A 19,785-nucleotide genomic window follows, 5' to 3' on the forward strand; every position below is an offset into this window, starting at 1 on the left:
GAACGTATGGTTGCAGAAATGCTAGAGGCTAGTATAATTCAACCTAGTCAAAGTTCTTTCTCTGCTCCAGTAGTATTGGTGCACAAGAAGGATGGATCATGGTGCATGTGTCCGAATTATAGGGAGCTCAACAAGCTCACTATTAAAGATAAGTTTCCCATTCCTGTCATTGATGAATTACTGGATGAATTGCATGGATCAATTTACTTCACCAAGTTGGATCTTTGTTCAGGATATCATCAAATCAGAATGAAGACTAAAGACATTTCGAAAACAACATTTAGAACTCATGAGGGTCATTATGAATTTTTGGTCATGCCTTTGGCATTACCAATGCACCTTCTACATTTCAAAGTTTGATGAATTCCATTTTCAAACCCTTCCTTACAAAATTTGTGTTAGTATTTTTTGATGATATACTAATTTACAACAAGTCTTGGAAGGATCATGTTGAACATGTTGACAAGGTGCTACAACTATTAGAGGAGAAACAATTATATGCAAAAATATCCAAATGTTTCTTTGGAGTACAAGAGGTAAAATATCTGGGTCATATTGTATCTCATGAAGGAGTTAAGGTAGACCCTAACAAAATTAAAGCCATTAAGGAATGGAAAATCCCCACATCCATAAAGCATATGCGAGGATTTCTCGGGTTGACGGGGTATTATCGCAAGTTTGTTAAGAATTATGGGAGAATAGCAGCACCTCTAACAACATTATTGAAGAAAGATTCATTTTCATGGACTCCAGAAGCAACAAAGGCTTTCGAACATCTTAAAGAGGCAATGTGCCACACACTAGTCTTAGCTACACCAGACTTCACAAAAACCTTTATTGTGGAATGTGATGCTTCAGGAATTTGAATTGGTGTTGTTTTAATGCAAGATGAAAGACCCATTGCTTTTGAAAGTCATCCAATCAAGGGAAAGTTTTTACACAAAGCTATTTATGAGAAGGAAATGTTGGCAATACTACATGCACTTAAGAAATGGCGACCCTACCTAATGGGAAGACACTTCAAGGTAAAAATGGATCATGATAACCGTTAAAACACACATGGAAAACATAGAATATGAAGGATAAATCATGCAATACATTTTCTTATTAACATGAGATATACATTTATAGTACAATACGTGACTCTTGGGTTTCAGATCCCAAGGTCTCTTGGACTGCTTTTGTCCATTCGACTTCCACACTAACCCATTTAGGATTAGGTGTCCAACATTCCCCCCCTTAATCCGAAGGGTTATGTATGAGTCCAAGAAGAGAGTTGTAATACAAAATGTGAAAAAAATGCATGGCAGCACTAGGCTGAATGTGCTCTATGAAATGTTGGTATAAAGGGCAGTGGTTTAAGGATGACCACCAACACTGGAACGCTTAGTGCAGTTCCCGGAACTCTTCCAAAACTGGCAAGAAACTGAAGTTTTCTACTAGAGGAAGTGATCCTATTGCTTTAAAGAGGGAAACCTTCAACCATAAAAGAGAGGTCTCACCCCACATAAAGGTAAAACTTTAACCTGAAAAGGGAAGTCTCAACCTGTGATGGTTTAAGGATAACCAACAACTCTGGAATGCTTAATGCAATTCCTGGAACTCTTCCAAAGCTGGCTAGAAGCTGGTGTCTTCTGCTAGAGGAAGTGTTCTCAATTTTGTTCCCGGAACTCTTCCAAAACTGGCAAGAAGCTGAAGTCTTCTGCTAGAGGAAGTGTCCCAGATTGCCAACTGAAGGCATGTTCACGGGCATCTTTGTCTCTGGCTACAACTCTGAAACTGGTGTGGCAGGTTGTGGCTCAGGCTCGCTTGATGTGACTTTGAGGCTTGTAGATGACCATCATTTCCCCCCTGTCAGATACAAGGTGAGAAGATGGAGAAGACTCAACTGCAAGACTGTTCAATACTCTAGAACAAGTTCTAACATGCGTTTGGAATATCTTCTTGGCTGTTGATGCCCATTGCCAAGAAGCGATCCATCCAAGATGAATCTTTGTTCTTGCAGGACATTTGTTTCTGAAGCATCTGTGTGAAGAATGGCTAGTTTTATGACAGTGCTTACATGGATGAAGATCAAAACAGTGATCTTTCAAATGGCCAACTCGGTCACAGTGTTGGCATTTTATGATCTGTTGTTGTTGTTGTTGTTGTTGTTGCTGTTGCTGTGGAAGAGGGGCAGAGTCTGGAACAGCTGAAGCTAAACTGTCATGAGGAGCAGGTGAACTGTCATCAATGAATCCAGCACTCTGAAACTGAATGGGCTTTGAGTAGTCTGGAATATGAAAGGACAAGTCCTTGTCATATCCAAGACCAGTTCTGTGCTTGTTGTGGACAAGCTGTTCCCAAGGTCTGATGATGGGCTTGGGAAGTGCAGACTGAGTTTCTGCATCTGCATGTACAATTGCTGCTTTATTGGGTACTGGATCTGAATGAACTTTAACAATATTAACATGCTGCTGATGGGTGGTTGTCTCAATGTTCTGAACAAAAACAGGTTCAGAATGATGTCTATTTTGATGTAGCTCTTCTTGCTGTAGTTGTGATTCAAGCTGCAAAAAATCGATCTTTTCCTGTGCATTTTGTAGACATGTCTGAATTTCTGAGAGAGATCCTTTGCTGATTTGTAATGTGTCATCAACAGTAGATAATATCAGAGTTTTAAGGAACTGTAATACTTCACTGGTTCTGGCCATTTTTTCTTCAATGTCTGATCAAAACTATTACTTAATGCAGAAAAGTAATACCCACTCACAGTACACAGCAATATCCTTATAAGTGTGCAGCAAATGATCAGTGTGCAACAAGAAGCAACAGGTAGAATTCGAAGATGCTGAAACCGGATCAACTTGAATTGCTTTACAGTAGGCCAAGAAAGTCTTGAAGTATACCAGAAAGCAACTTAAGTATTCATTCAATACTATAATTCTTTCTTTCTCAAAATTTGCAAGGAGTCAACAAACTAGATAATGCAGATTCATTCTTATTAAAAAACTTTTATATCTCAACACTTGATATAGACATATAATCTCAGTAATAGCATCTACAATAGACCAAGTTCTGACACCCAATTTCGTTAGCTCATCAACACTGTCTCTTGAATATAAGTTTTATAGAGTATCAAAAAACTGCAGCAATGTCTCTCAAGCAGTTCCTTATAAAGCTGAAGTAGGTCTTCCACCTCCAGCTATTGCAAGTTCAGTTAAAAAACCACTGGTAGCAAAGAGAATTGTTGGAAATAAAACTGGTGAGCTTGATGTCAAAAAAAGCTTACAACTAAGTCAAAAAGAGGATCTTTATGATCAACAAACCAGAAGAACTTTCATCTACTACAGCAGTACAGGATGCCTCTTGCTCTTCTCGGTTCACATACATGGATAATAATTCCAATTCAAACTCAGATTGTGGAGCACATATCTCTGGTCATGTTCCTCCTGTAGCTAGAAAAGCGTTCTTAGCATGGACATTTTCCACACGAGATATTCAGGAACTCATTTGCCACCCTTACAAATACTTTAATGCCTCGCTCTTTCAAGGGCGCAAATTTGATCAGTTTGGAAAGTACCAACAAATTTGAACATAATGCGCATAGATAAGAAATTACCAGCAAATTTCACAAAGGAAATATTTGATGCACTGGAAAAGCACTTTGGTCAGAATCGAACTATTCATCCTGGAGACATGGTTATTGATACATCAGCGTCCAATTATGGAGCATTTGAACACAATGCTGCTTCAGAAAATACCCCACTGCATAAGGATATGAAGTTTGAGATGCCGCTAGAGGGTCAAGGGGATACTTCCATTGATAGAGACAACCATTTTACAGGGAAAAAGCGAAAAGTAGCATCCATGACATCAGGGATCAAATCAACTTTGGTTGAAAACAATAAGAAAATAATTTCTAATCTTAAGCTGGCTGAGCAAGGGCATTTAAAACGCCATGAAGAACAAGGACATATTATGGATCTTTCAGCTTCCAACACAGGGTCGATTATAAACCAGCATCTCAATACTACACCTATCTCTGATGAAAACACTGCCGAGTTCTTTCATATTCTTATCGCAACTCCGACACATCAATCTTTATCAGATATTCTGGTAAAGAAAGCTCTGAGATCCAGACTTCAGCCTTTCTGGAATAGTAACTTCGCATGTTTTCCAACAGGATTTCTTCAAAGCCACTCTTGTACAAATCGAGGCCAGTCTCCACAAAAATATCGACAACGCTTTTCAACGGAGCTTTGTTAATTTCCTCTCCATCGCGCTCTCGATCAATCCGACGAATGACCACATCCGTCACAATAACTATCAGTGACTGATAGACCCGCTCACGGAAGGTCATGATTCCAACTTGAGTCAGTGAAGGCAGAGACTCTTTTCGCACGAAGTAGCGATCCAAATAATTAAACAGATTTGACAGCAATTGAAGTATCAACTTATAATTTTCCCAAATCTTAGCAACTTCTTCCAACGTGAACTCACCATAGTCGCCATTTAATGCTGGAAACAGCGTCACAGTGATGTATTCGTCAACACTGGCTCGTCGCTTCGAATACCGTGAAAGAGCAAGCGCGGGTACCAAACGTCCACAAGGAAAACCTTCCACAACTCCGATATTGCTCGAAACTATCAAGAATAAAAAGACCGAGATAAAATCCTCCACCGCAAAACAACGAGAGAAAAGAGCCTCCACACGCTAAGATGCTGATATACATACGGCCACCTCTCAAATTCGTCCTCGGCATGCGTGACTGCCTCGAAATGTGTTGAGCAGTTGCATGCTAAATCTCATTGCATCAGATCAACATCCAAACATTGTTAGATGGTATGGGGTAGAAACTGATTCAGATTTTGTTTATGTTGCTTTGGAGCGTTGCAACTGCAGCCTTAGTGATTTTATTATGACTCTGTCAAAATCTGTGACGAATGACATGCATGCAAAGAATGAAGCTACTAATTCCTTACAGATAAAGAAGATTAAGCAGGTGTCTATGATGTGTGAAAAAATGAATATAAATTTGTGGACTGATAATGGATGTGCTTCTCAACAGATGTTGAATTTGATGAGGGATGTTGTATCAGGTCTTTCACATCTACATGACTTGGGAATTATACATAGAGATCTGAAACCTCAAAACATATTGATAAGCGCTGGGAATGGTCTTTGTGCAAAACTTTCTGACATGGGAATAAGCAAGCGGCTAGCAAATGATGCATCTTCTCCATAGATTCCAACTTTGCACAGCGCTAATCGTTTCAACCGACAGATTCCAACCGAGGGCGTCCGATCCCGGCGATAAAAATGAAGTTGGATGCCGACCGCCAGTATCTTGATAAACTCTTTTTCACGGTCCCTCCTGAGATTCGCTGGCTAAAATGGAATAACGGATAAGACGGTTAAAATATTAGGAAGACTCGATTGAATAGGGCGGAAGAGACAATGCAGTATGAGTGGTATCGAGTATTACAATAGACTGGAGCACAAAGAATAATGGCAGAAGCGTTTTTGCATTTTTGCATGGGAGAATATATAAAACGCATAGCTGACAAGCGCAGAGATACCATGTCAGGCCCAGAGCGCAGGTACAAGGAAAACGTTTCAAATCAGGTCAGCGCAACAGAAGAGCAAGGCGCAGGCCGGACTGTATTAGAGCAGGTGTGGCAGATTGACATAGCTGTTTGAGGACAGAGCGCTGGCAGAGGCAGAGGCGTTACAATGAATGCAATTACACTAGAGGAGAGAGCGCTGGCAGAGGCAGAGAGAGGAATGTTTCATACATTCAAGTGAATATGGCAGACAATGCACAGGTCTGTATAAAGGAATATGGCAGAAATACACTACACAGAAAGGCCATAAACAAATGGCTCAAATTACTTATGCAGGGCAGGAATAAACCTGGCTCTGATACCATGTTAAAACACACATGGAAAACATAGAATATGAAGGATAAATCATGCAATACATTTTTTTATTAACATGAGATATACATTTATAGTACAATACGTGACTCTTGGGTTTCAGATCCCAAGGTCTCTTGGACTGCTTTTGTCCATTTGACTTCCACACTAACCCATTTAGGATTAGGTGTCCAACAATAACCTTAAATAATTTTTAGAACAAAGATTATCCTCTGAAGAGCAACAAAAGTGGGTCACAAAGATGTTGGGTTATTACTTTGAAATCATCTACAAAAAAGGGAAGCAAAATGTGGTGGCAGATGCACTCTCAAGAAAGGATGAGGATGTGGAAGCATTGTTGTGTGCCATTTCTATTATCCAACCAAATTGGATAAATGAAGCAAGGGAGGAATGGAAGAATGATGAAGAAGTGTGGGCACTTATTGGAAAGTTACAATAAGATTCTAGTACATCTGATACATTTAGCTGGAAAAATGATTCGTTATGGTACAAATATCACTTATACCTTTGTAAGAATTCCCAACTCAAGCAAAAGATTCTTATGGAATTGCACACTTCTCCCTTAGGAGGGCACTCAGGATTTTTAAATACTTACCACAGGGTTAAGAAGGAATTTTTTTGGGATGGCCTTAAATCAGATATTCAAAATTTTGTGGCAGAATGTTTGGTTTGCCAACAAAATAAAGTTGAAACAATTAAGACCCTGGGTCTATTACAACCTTTATCCATTCCAAGCCAATGTTGGGAGAAGGTTTCAGTGGATTTTATCACAAGTTTACCCAAGTCTAAGGGAAAGAGTGTCATCATGGTGGTAGTTGAACAACTTACCAAGTATGCACACTTTTGTGCATTATCGCATCCATTTAAAGCCAGTACAGTTTCTACTGCATTCATGGAAACAATTCAAAAGCTACATGGAAATCGAAAGATTATTGTAAGTGATAGAGATCCCATTTTCACTGGAAATTTTTGGACAGAATTATTTTCTTGTCTTGGTACTCAGTTAGCTCATAGCTCATCTTATCATCCTCAATCTGATGGGCAAACTGAGATAGTAAACAAATGTTTGGAAGGATATCTTCGTTGCTTTGTATCTGATAAACAGACACAATGGGTCAAATGGTTGCCTCTCGCTGAATGGTGGTATAACACGTCCTTCCATAGAGCAACAAAAATGACCCCATTTATGGCACTTTATGGATATCAGCCACCTTCCATCACATCATATTTAAAAGAAAATTCTAAGGTTAAAGCAGTGGAACATCACATTGAGCATCAACAACGAGTCCTCCAACTCTCAAAGGATAACCTCGTGTTGGCGCAAAATAGAATGAAACAACAGGCAAATCAACATCGCAACGAAAGAAGTTTTGACGTAGGTGATTGGGTATTCCTACTGCTACAACCATATAAAAAAATGTCCCTCAAGCAAGCTAAGAAGGATAACAAGCTATCACCAAAGTATTATGGTCCGTACAAGGTGTTGCAAAATATTGGTACTATGGCATACAAATTGGAGCTTCCTGTAACTTCTCGAGTGCACCCAGTTTTCCATGTTTCATGTTTAAAGAAGGTTATAGGCGACAAGCTCCCAGTTCAAACAATATTGCCAGAACTTGACAAGGAAGGGAAAATTATATTGGAACTGGAAGAAGTCACAGAAACAAGAACTCGACAGCTACGAAATCGATCAATTTCAGAGTATCTCATCAAGTGGAAGAACTTATCCACTGAAGATTCCACATGGGAGGATGAGAATTTTATACAGAAGCATCCAAAACTACTCAAGCGTTGAGGACAACACTTTTTTGAAGGAGAGGGGCATGTTAGGTCCCTATAATACTAGTGATTACCCCATTACTATTGTAGTTGTATCCCTTATTAATATTGTTGTGCCCCTATTGTCCCCATATTATTATTACTGTGCCCCATAGAATCCCTCTATTGTTATTTTTGTGCCTTTATATTATTATTGTTAGGTCGGCTGGGTTATATTGTGACTCCTTAGACTCCTATATATAGAAAGGAGGTTTTGTCATTTGAATCATCAAGGAATCATTCATTTGTGTAATGTAAAGGAGGTTTCCCCCTCAAAGAGGCTGAATTCTAAGGCGTTGATCTATCTTTTCTATCTTTTTGTGAGCTGGTTTCATAACACTAGCTAAAAGGGCTAGAGTTAGAAATGAAAAGAGAACTGCTAAAGAATAAACTTCACCATCTGATCTTAAAATAGATAACTTGGCCAAAAACATGGAAAGACTAATGGAAAGGAAACCCCAATGGGATAACCCACAAGCACCTCCAATTAGAAACCCAAATTTCAGAAATAACCAAAACATAGGGAAAAACAGACCAAATCAGAATATAAGGCCTCCTTTTCAAGAAAATTATGTAGAAACATCCCATCCATAAAATCCAAAGCATGATACACAAATTAACTAATGGGAGTAAATGATGAAGACACTGTTTTTTCTAACCCAAGATGAGTAGGAACTATATATTTTGCAGCAATTACAGGTACAGTCTGGTGAATCATTTGATTATAAACAAGGATATGACTCTGCTATTTTTGAAGTCCACAAGCAATATAATCTAAGAAGCAAAAGGAATGTGGATGTCCCTAACCAAACAAAGAAAACAGCACAAAATCAACCCAAGAAGGTAAAAGAAGCCCCTGTTTCAAAGATCCTCCAAATTCTCCCTAGGCAGAACCTAAATCCTTCTAGCCCCACAATTTTAGATATAACCTCTGATCAATCTTATGCTAATCAACCATCCAATTCAATTCCACTTGGAAATCCACATAAGGAGATCCCCAATAAAGAAAATGAAAACAATCTTAATCAAATCCCTGCTGCTAAAACTCCAAACCTTCGAACAGAAAAAGCCTCTTTGCCTTTCAATTTTGGAGTAGAGATAGCAAGCTAAAGATTCCAGTCCCTTTAATAGAACTAATCAAGAATGAACCTTACAAATCACAAATAAATCAAACCTTAAACATTGCTGAAAATGAGGATTCAGTTAACTTGTTTGATGACAAACTAGGACTTATATTTGGTCCAGATGTTAACGAAAAACCATTAGAAGGAGGAGTTCCACCTTTTTACATAAGCCTTAGTATCCATGACAAAATTCTACTCAGTGCAATGTTGGATTCTGGGGCCTCTCACAATTTAATGCTCAAATTAGTAATGGAGAAATTAAACCTAGACATTACAAGGCCTTACAAAGACTTATTCTCATTTGACTCTACTCAAGTAAAGTGTCTAGGATTAATTATAGACCTATGTGTTACATTAGTTCAATATCCTACCAAAAGCATTCTTATGGACATTGTAGTTGCTGACATCCCACCAAAGTATGGCATGCTATTATCCAGATCATGGGGAGCCAAACTTTAGGGATCTCCACAACTAGATATGTCATATGAAACAATCTCTATTTTTGGACAACCTAAGAAACTATACCGAGAAACCCTAATTAAATATATGGTAAGTAGCCAGGATCAGCCTCTAAACTTTCCCATCTACTCCATACACTTAGATATTGATTCTTTTATCTTGTATAATGTTGATCAAACACAAGAAACACTTTTAGACAGTGCTGATACAGAACCAAAAGAAATTACAGTTTCTACACAAAATGAAACTAATTATACTACAGAGCTATTCAATGAACAAGAAGGTCTAATTGCTGTGAATGATGAAAAGTTTGTTGCTCCAGATAGTGAAAATTACGATCACGATATATTATGGCATTTAGAATTTGATGGATCAGTCAATAGGTTAGGAGTAGGAGAAGGATTGTGGATATATAATTTGGAGAACAATTACTCAGAAGGCCATGCATATAGATTGAATTCTAAATGTACAAATAATATAGCTAAATATGAAGCATTAATTTTAGGTCTTAAGTTAGTTAGGAATATAGGAGCTAAAAGAGTTTCTCTTATGAGAGACTATGAACTAATTGTAAAACAAATTGATGATGTATATATGACTAAAGACCCTAGATTAAGTTGCTATAGAGATATTATTGTAGAAATACTTAACACTTTCCTAGAAACAAAGCTTGCAGTAATCCCTAGAAAACATAACATGCAAGCCCATAGTTTAGCAATGTTTGCCAACACTTGTAAATTACCCTTCCAACCTAACTATCAATACACTGCTGAAGTTAGGCACAGACCTGCAATTCCAGATAATTTGAAGAATTGGCAAATATTTTCTAATGATAAACAGATAAATAACTTTTTACTTTCAAAAGAAGAGTTTGTAAATAATAATATAGATACTGATACATCCATAGATCTTAACACTAAGGATAATATAGAAATAAATGAGATAGAAGATGATAAAATAGATAGACTTAACCCAACTAAATTTACCAAATCAGATGTAGATAACTTAGAGCTAATGGAGATTGATGAAATGATCAATGAAGAAACTGAAGTAATTAATCTCAAGGATAACTTCTTACCAAAGGGATTAACCCCTCTGGAAGATTTATTTGATTCAAATGATGTTCCTAGGAAACCTAAAATGGAACCATTAAGATTTGATATAGAGGAATGTAATATAGGCACAAATGAAAATCCTAAATTGATCAAACTTTCAAAATCATTACCTCCAACTGAAAAAGTGAAATACATTGAGTTGTTGAAAGAATTTAGGGATGTTTTTGCTTGGAGTTACGAGGACCTTAAATCCTATGACACCAACATCATCCAGCACACAATTCCTATTAAAGAAAATTAAAAGCCTTTCAAACAAAAACTAAGAAGGATCAATCCTATCTTATTACCTTCTATTGAAAAAGAAATTCAAAGGATGTATGATGCTAAAATAATTGCACCAATCAGATTTTCTGATTGGGTCTCAAACTTCGTGCCAACGAGAAAGAAAACTGGTGAGATCAGACTCTATGTGGATCTAAAAAACCTCAACAAAGTGTCCTTAAAGACAATTACCCTCTCCCCAAAATGGATCGCATTTTACAGAGAGTAGTTGGATCAACCAGAATCTCATTGTTGGATGGGTTTTCTGGTTTTAATCAAATCTTAGTTCATCCTGATGACCAACCCAAAACTGCCTTTACTACTCCTTGGGGCACTTTTATGTATGTGAAAATGCCTTTTGGGCTAATGAATGCAAGAGCCACTTTCTAGAGGGCTATGGATATAGCCTTGGCTAAAGAAATTCATGATTTCCTTGTGATATATCTAGATGATATTACTATTTTTTCAAAGTCTGACAATCAACATTTAGATCATCTAAGGCAAGTCTTTATTAAATGCAGGAAGTTTGGAATCTCCTTCAACCCCAAAAACTCCTTGTTTGGGTTAGAAGAAGAAAAGTTGTTAGGTCACATAATCTCGAAATATGGCATACGAATAGACCCTGTAAGAATAGAAGCCATCTTACAAATAAGACACCCGAGGAACATTAGAGAATTACAAGTTTTCTTAGGAAAAATAAATTTTCTTAGAAGATTTATATCTAACCTAGCAGAATTAATTAGATCACTGAACAATATGTTGAAAAAATACTCCACCATAAAATGGATCATTGAGGCTAAGAAATCCTTTGAAGACATCAAACTAGCCTTAACTAAAACGCCTGTACTAATCAGTCCCAAATTTGATAGAGATTTCATTTTGTTTTCCTTTGCTTTAGAGCACACAATAGTTGTTGTCCTATTACAGAAAAATGACCAGGGCTATGAACAACCCATTGCTTCCTTTAGCAAAGCCCTGAGAAATGCCCCCTTGAAATACAATATAATGGAAAAACAGGCCTTGGTTTTGGTTAAAGCCATCAAAGATTTTAGGGTATACATCTTATATTCTCACATAGTATCCTATGCTCCCAATTCAGTAGTAAAAGACATCCTAACTCAGGATGGTCCTGATGGAAAGAGGGGAAAGTGGATTGCTATTATTTTAGAGTATGATATAGAAATTAAAACTACAAAGTTAATCAAGGGCCAAGGTTTAGCCAAGCTCATGGCTGAATCAAACTGTCAGGCCTTGGATATAAACTTTATTGCAACAATAGATAATGAAGAGGAGATGGCGACTCCATTAATCAGCCAAGCCTTTCTCGAATCACCATGGTATGCTGATATTATTTTTGTTTTACTGAATTTACAAACTCCTCCTGAATTATCTAGGACTAAAAGTAGGTTTTTAAAGATGAAATCCTTAAGATTTTGTATATTAGACAATGTTTTGGTTTGGAGAGACCATGAAAGCATTCTCAATTTCTTATTAAAAGAATAATCTGAAATTTTTTTACGAGAGTTTCATGCAGGTGACTGTGGAGGACACCTTTACTGGAAAACTACTGTAGATAAAATCCTTAAGATGGTTTCTACTGGCCTACATTGTTTACTGATGTCAAAAAATATGTGACCTCCTGTCACAAATGTCAATTTTTTTAGGGGAAGGAAAAGTGCTTACCATTACCCCTCAAGCCAATCTCTGTTGAAATACCTTTTCAACAATGGGGTCTAGACTTCATTGGTGAAATTGACCCACCCTCCTCTGCCCAGCACAAATGGATCCTCACAACTACAGACTACTTTACAAAATGGATAGAGGCCATACCTTCAAGGCAAGCCACATATATTGTTATCATAACCTTCCTTGAAACCAATATTCTATCAAGATTTGGGTGTCCAACTAAGCTCATTACTAATAATGTAGCAGCCTTTAAATCCAAAAGAATGATAGATTTCTGCAATAAATACCATATCACCCTTGGACATTCCACAACATATTACCCTTAGGGTAATGGATTAGAAGAATCCTCAAACAAAAGCCTAGTAAACATCATCAAGAAGTTACTAGAGGACAATAAGAAAACTTGGAATAAAAAGCTAGTCAATGCCTTATGGGCAGACAGATTGACTACTAAGAAATCAATTGGTACTTCTCCCTATCAACTAGTTTATGGAAGGGAAGTTGTCTTTCCATCCTCTTTGGGAGTACCAGTAATGAAGTTACTTCAATAAATACAGGTTGAACCAAATAGTATCCAAAGAAAAATCAAACAAACTATTCATCTACAACAAACAAGAGAAGAGGTCTATGTCAAGTCTCAAGTTGTGCAAGAAAAGATTAAGAAGATTTTTTATAAGAGAACCAAGGCTGAAGATTTCTACATTGGTGAAAAAGTGCTCAAGTGGGACTCAAGGAGGGAAGATAAAGGAAAACATGGGAAATTTGATTTCCTATGGAAAGGTCCCTATGTCATTTATGCTTATAGAGGAAATAATGCTTTCTTCTCGAGAGAAATTGGTGGTACAGATGCAGAAGGTGAGCTAGTGAATGGTCGAAAGCTAAAACATTACTTTGAACCTAATTACTATTTTTCATTTGTATATATGCTATTTTAAAAAGTCTAGTTTTGATTGGATGGTGATCTTTGAAGTTGAAGCCCGAAAAGAAGGCCCTAAGCTTCAAAAGATTCACTATCATAGGTATTAATAATGCAGATTCATAGAAGGACACTTTGCAGGGAAACATCAACAACAATTCAAATGCCACTGATCTCTAGAGTTCTTGACATTTCACATGGAAATGCCATCTCCAAGTGGAGCCACTATTAGGTTCCTATACCAATAAGAGTCATAATTTTGAATGACTAAGGTTAAGCCTTGTAATATTGTACATACCTTTGCTTTCTGTAAATGTTTTCCATATTATAAAAATTAAAAAATGTAAAGAGTGTATGTCCTAAAAGAAAAATCAAAGGACAAAAGAATAAGAAAAGGTCAAAAAAATGAAAATATATGAACCCCAAACACAAAGAGACCGTGAAAGTGTGCAAGTCTAAATGCCACTACTATTTACTTTTATGCATAATAATGATTGTGTGAAACTTGTTATTCATGCCACATTCCATGATAATCAAACTATTTAATATTGGTTATTCCATGCTTTGAATTTTATATTTTTAGTTAGAGAATAAAAACTGACCAAACAGTTTAATCTTGGCAAATCATTAGATAGGTAGAAAAAATAAAAGGAGTTCACAAGCTTAATCTGAGCCCTTGGATGATATAAGGTTAGAAATAGATAGATTACTTTTCAAAAGAAAAATACATGAATAAGGGTTTGCTAGCCTAAATGCACCCAAAGAAATGAAGAAAATAAGTTAGAGGTAAGAAATGGGTAAGTAGAAGAAAGGTTGTTGAACTACAAAGTTAATTGGATCGAAGCACATGCATCATGCTTATACACATCTTTCAACATGTATGATCAACTATTGAAGCAAAGACAAAGGTTTACAAGTTCATATGATTAACTCCTCCTCATTCAGTTTTCCCCTTCACTAATTTCCTATCTACAAGTATATTCTAAGTACTTTTAATCCTACAAGTCAAAGAGGCTCAGAGCATTTCTCTGACTTTTGGAGGGACCAGACCCTTGGCTTAATGACTTACGGACACAAGTGCTAGAATCCCCTTCATAAAATCATTCCCCCTTCATACAAACCATTCCCCCTCATCACCCTAAGAAAACCCCTTTTCCTATGGTTAAACACCGTTTACCTAGGAAAAGTGAAAACCCCCATGTAAATCCCTTTTTACTCAAAAACCCACAAAAAACCTTTTATCCTAAGTATAAAGCTAAGTGCGCAAATGTTACATTTTACCTCTTTACTAAGGAAAAACCCACTCCACCCATCGTTTTCATATTAATTTTTAATTTTATTATATAACTCCCCTATAACCCTTTTCCCTTATATAAACTAAATCCCTATGTGAATACCCCAACCCTTAATTTTAAATAGAAACTAATATATTTAACCCTTATCCCGACAAAACATATAAATTCCCCATTAATCCCAAATAAACCCAAATTACTTATGATTAAAAGCTTTGGGCCCCCTTAAGCCTTTGTACATTTCACACGTGCTTCTTCATCGATCTGACCATCGTCCGATCGTTCGTGCTCAAATCCAGCGACGCGCAACCATATCGGCCTCACCCAACACCCGACTTTTACCCAAAAAGTTAAAGTCCCTCATTAAGCCCGGCCCAATCATTTTAAACCCATGATTAATTCCTAAATAAATCAATCTCGTTGAAGATTAAAGCACTGGGCCCCTCCTAAACCTAAGCTTTTATAACCCGCGTGTTTCCCCTACCCGATTGTCGTTAGATCACAATCGCCCAAATCTAACGGACCACAGCCATATCGGCCGAGCCCGATAGACTACCTTTACTCACCCGATAAAGCGGTTTTCCCCGACCCCTCGATGGCTACGTGTCAAGCTCTGACGTAGATCGGGTGACCCCTCCTAAAAACTACCCATGCCACTAAGCGGTCCAGCGACCCTTAAAACTGCTTCCCCGCCAACCCGATAAACCGCCTATCCTCCGTAAATATGAAATTTCATGCCATATTTGAAAAGTCGCCCATTAGACTTTAAACCTTGAAAAACCGTGTTTGCGTGCCTTTCGCCCGTTTAACTGTATAAACCCATAAAACCCTTCGACACTGCCCTGAACCACTGTGATGCAATTCCACCTCCATTCACGTCCAAAACGCTGCCACAACCCCTTTCCCAGGCATCTTTATGCAAATGAAGACATCAAGTGCCTATCGAGCTGACTAATGTTTTCTTAATTATTATTGAATTTTGCAGATAATTAGCCGAAGACTAAAGCTTGGATAAACAGTTTTGATACTAGTCATAAAACTTGTTTACTCCAAGACTCGACAAGAAACCTATTAAAAACCTATATTCAGAAGAAGAAGACCCTTATACAAGGGACAAAAGATGAAGACAATCATACACAGAACTGAGAATGAGAAAATTATACAGAGACATGGATAGTTAAAACAGAGGAACCAGACCAAAGATGCAGTTAGAAGACAAAAGATAAAACATATAGAGACTTGATCAAATATCCACTTCCTGATGCTGATACACGTAAAAACAAGAGAATTTACTGTTGAAACACATAGTAAAAGGTTAAATTGTGTAGTAAAGGAAGAAACACAGTGAAGGATAAAGACATGTCATCATAGTGAAAGAGTATTAGAGTTAGAGAGTATCAGATGAAAGCTAGAAGTAAATAAAGCTTCCAGCATGATAATTCAAACAGCAAAGAGCATAAAGACCTAAAAACATACTATAACAGCCAGTAATACCACAATAAAAGGGACAGCATGTGTTGGGTCCCTATAATACTAGTGATTACCCCATTACTATTGTAGTTATACCCCTTATTAATATTTTTGTGCCCCTATTGCCCCCATATTGTTATTACTGTGCCCCATAGAATCCCTCTATTGTTATTTTTGTGGCTTTATATTATTATTGTTAGGTCGGCTGGATTATATTGTGACTCCTTAGACTCCTATATATAGAAAGGAGGTTTTGTCATTTGAATCATCGAAGAATTGTTCATTTATGTAATGTAAAGGAGGTTGCCCCCTCGAAGAGGCTGAATTCTAAGGTGTTGATCTATCTTTTCTATCTTTTCTTGAGCTGGTTTCATAACAGCATGAAAGAAATTCATTAGCTGCCTCTATCTTCCTGTGAGAAGATATTTGTATTTCCTAGATTAAATCTCAAGTCAGTTTGAGATATTTGTAATAAAACCTTAGTATAAATACTTCACAATTTGAAGTGTGTAGGGTGGATTCTTAGACATTTCTATAGACTTCTTGATCGAAAGACTGTAAAGCCATTGGAACATTAACTGAGCTAGCAAGCTGGATTGATGAATAAAGACCTGATATTTCAAAGGATTCATGTGTACAGTGAAGTGCAGACAAGTATTTTCTCGCGTTGTTGTTATTTCTTGAAGTTTTTTCCATAATGTTTATCTAAATCTGAATGCCATAACTGGAGTATTGTATCAGAATTTGTTTAATTACACTCTGTTATAACAGTTAGGAAAATAAATGTTTTCTACTGATAATCTAAGTTAAGGGATTCTTAATTTCTCCTTAGTCTAGGTTGTTTCTTTATAATCTATAGCAAAGGATTCTTAATTGCCCTTTGTTTCCGATTACCCTCTGTTCCTCGTTTCAATCATGGTCTGAGAATTCTTAATTGCTCTCTCATCCTAGTTAAAACCTTTTCCACCCCTCTGGCCTAAGGACCTGCAATCTACTATGTTATCTTTCCCTTTCAACATTCTCTTTAGTGAGTTGATCCAGTCCTGCTGCTCTTTTGTTGACTCCATAGCCCAATGGACTAGAGACATCATCCTATCCATCTGTTTAAATACTTCCACCACCCAATCTTCAATACAAATCAAAAGCCCCTCGAACACTAAGAACTAGCCTAAAATCCCATCAAACAAAGCTAAATCATATAGATAGAGCCCTCTTTGGACTTAGGTTGGCTAGAGCCTACGGCCAAAAGTTAGTTTGTGGTTACCTCGGTCATTTTCTTTCTTCTAATAACTTCTAGAGAAAATTCTGAGTGATAACAGGACCTTCTTTGACGAAGTAATCATATCTATCCTTGATGACTCTGGCGATTCCGAGGCCATACGTTCCAGGAATTTCCTCCACAGTTCGAAGGCCATAGGTTCCGAGAATTTCCTCGGTGGCCGTTGCAGAAGCCATACGTGGTGCTATTTCTATTATAGGCTGAAAAAGAGTTTAGACAGTTTTACAATTTTTTAATGCGGGATTTAAACTCTAAACTAATTCGAACAATATGTTTAATTGTAGTTGTAACATTCTTGTCACCAAATCTGTGTAGGTGCATCATCTCTTTTAGTGTCACTAAATCTGTTAGACAATTTTGTAGTTTTGTAATGATACAAATTCGAAGAAGTGATTTACCAGGAAAAAAAATATCATGTATGTTTATTTGTGACCTCTATTTCTCGTCTCTGTTCAGGTACAACATCTATTTCATATCACCCACTATGTTTAGGTTTAGCATCTATTTTCTTGTCAACAATAGGAACAACATCTATTTCTTGTCACCCACTCTATTTAGGTGCAACATCTATTTTATTGTCACCAAATCTGTTTAGTTGCATTGGTTGTTAATGAGATTTGTATAGATATCCAAAGAAAAAAAGAAATTAATTTGAATAGAGACATTATCTGAACATGGTAGGTTAACTAGAGTTAACGTGGTTAAAGATTATTCTTCTTCTCAGTATAACTACTTTGCAAGCCAACTTAATACCTACCTCTCTTTCATTACCTCTCACCTATCGACGTCTCTCATTACCTCTCATGCATGAATCTAAAATTTTAAAGGACAAGAAAAATGATAGTCATCAAATTTCCATGTTAGACGTAAGATAAATTTGAATTGAAATACCAGACCTGCTTAGGAGATTCACACAAAGCACATGGGAGACACCCTGTACACAACATTTTCTGAATAGTGGAAGCGTATGGACTGTCTCGCAAACGACAACTGTCTATCCGCACCAAGGTTGGAATTTGGATTTCTCTTTACCTTTCATATAATTTTTTTTTTATGTTTTAGGTCCTTACTCTTACTGTCAAAAAACGTTATGTTTAAAATTTTTCCCTTCAAAACATTATGTTTAAAATTTTTCCCTTCAAGAGTGATGTTATCATAATAAATTAACCTTTCACCAATAAAATTTTAATTAAAAAATTACCCTTCAATAACATAATTATGTTAACAAATTTCGCATATATAACATAAGGAAAAACCGAAATGAACATAACATACAAAGGACTTATTAAATCTTGAATCTTAGTTTGAAATTGCATGGAACACTCAAAATAATGAGATGACATGCCATAGAATTTGTATATATGAGATATGACTAAAGAGATCTTATGGGACATATAACATGACTAACACAACAGAACTATTGAATTCCATAAATAAAAAACCAAAAGTTGATTAATTAATATGGTTTATGTTATGGTTTACATAATCTAATACATATTATTGGATCTAAAGAAAAAGTATACATTTTATTTTACATATTTTACAATTTCTTTGGATCGTGGGATATACAGTAATATTAACAAGATTGAATGCATAGTATCTGAACCTTTTAAAAATTGAAAAACTAAACTTATAATAAATGGACATTGTGGATCTATTAACATCATGTTATAGGATTATGTTATGGCTTTCTCCTTCATTATTACATTTTCAGAGAGCATTGAAGCTTGAACATGTGTAAGTACTAAAGGAAAATTGAAATAATAATTTGGTTTGTGTTTTTTTTTACCCTACCCGAATGTGCCTCATATTCCAATGCATTAGCACATTGATAGGTATGAGGAACATTGTTAACATGTTTTCCTTTATAAAATATCTTAATGTGCCTTGTTACATATGTTGGTGTTATGCATAGATGTATAGCTATGTTTAATACACTTCAAAAGCCATTTTTTAAATAAAATAATTTAATGGGACCTTGATGCAATGGTCTATACAAATCACACTAGAGGAATGATATGTTTAGTGCATATTGCAAAACAATCCTTTTAAAACTTATTACACTACACATTGTATAAATTGAATCAATGTAGCTATTTTATTTAGTGCATTAACATTTTTTTAATCAAATGTTAGCCTAATGTAGTGTGCATGGTATTGTACATATTAGTGCCTCCTCTTTTTAAATTGTCATTTTAGCAAAATTTAGGTTTCATATTAACCCTAAAGCTAGCATGGTTGGTAACATGATGTACATGCGTGTTGAACTTAATAACAAGCAAAATTATGTGTTTTCCTTACCATGTATCTTTTAATATGTACGTATTTTACAAAAATTGAACATGGGAGGATGTATATCTATCAAGAGAGGGAGGTGCTATGAAAATGTGATTGTCAAAACTTTACAGGTTTATGTGCTCAAAAAATACTCTTCTAAAAACTTTTC

At 36.4% G+C, this 19,785-nt stretch overlaps 1 pseudogene; it reads right to left on the minus strand.

Moving 5' to 3' along the window:
* Positions 1-4,057: 4,057 nt before the first annotated feature.
* Positions 4,058-4,745, minus strand: LOC149248040 (cullin-1 pseudogene; annotated as a pseudogene).
* Between the last annotated feature and the right edge of the window lie 15,040 nt (positions 4,746-19,785).

This window comes from Pinus tabuliformis, chromosome 7 (assembly GCF_031772625.1).
Source record: "Pinus tabuliformis cultivar Carrire ecotype Pingquan chromosome 7, CPIR1, whole genome shotgun sequence".
Classification (NCBI taxonomy): Eukaryota; Viridiplantae; Streptophyta; class Pinopsida; order Pinales; family Pinaceae; genus Pinus; species Pinus tabuliformis.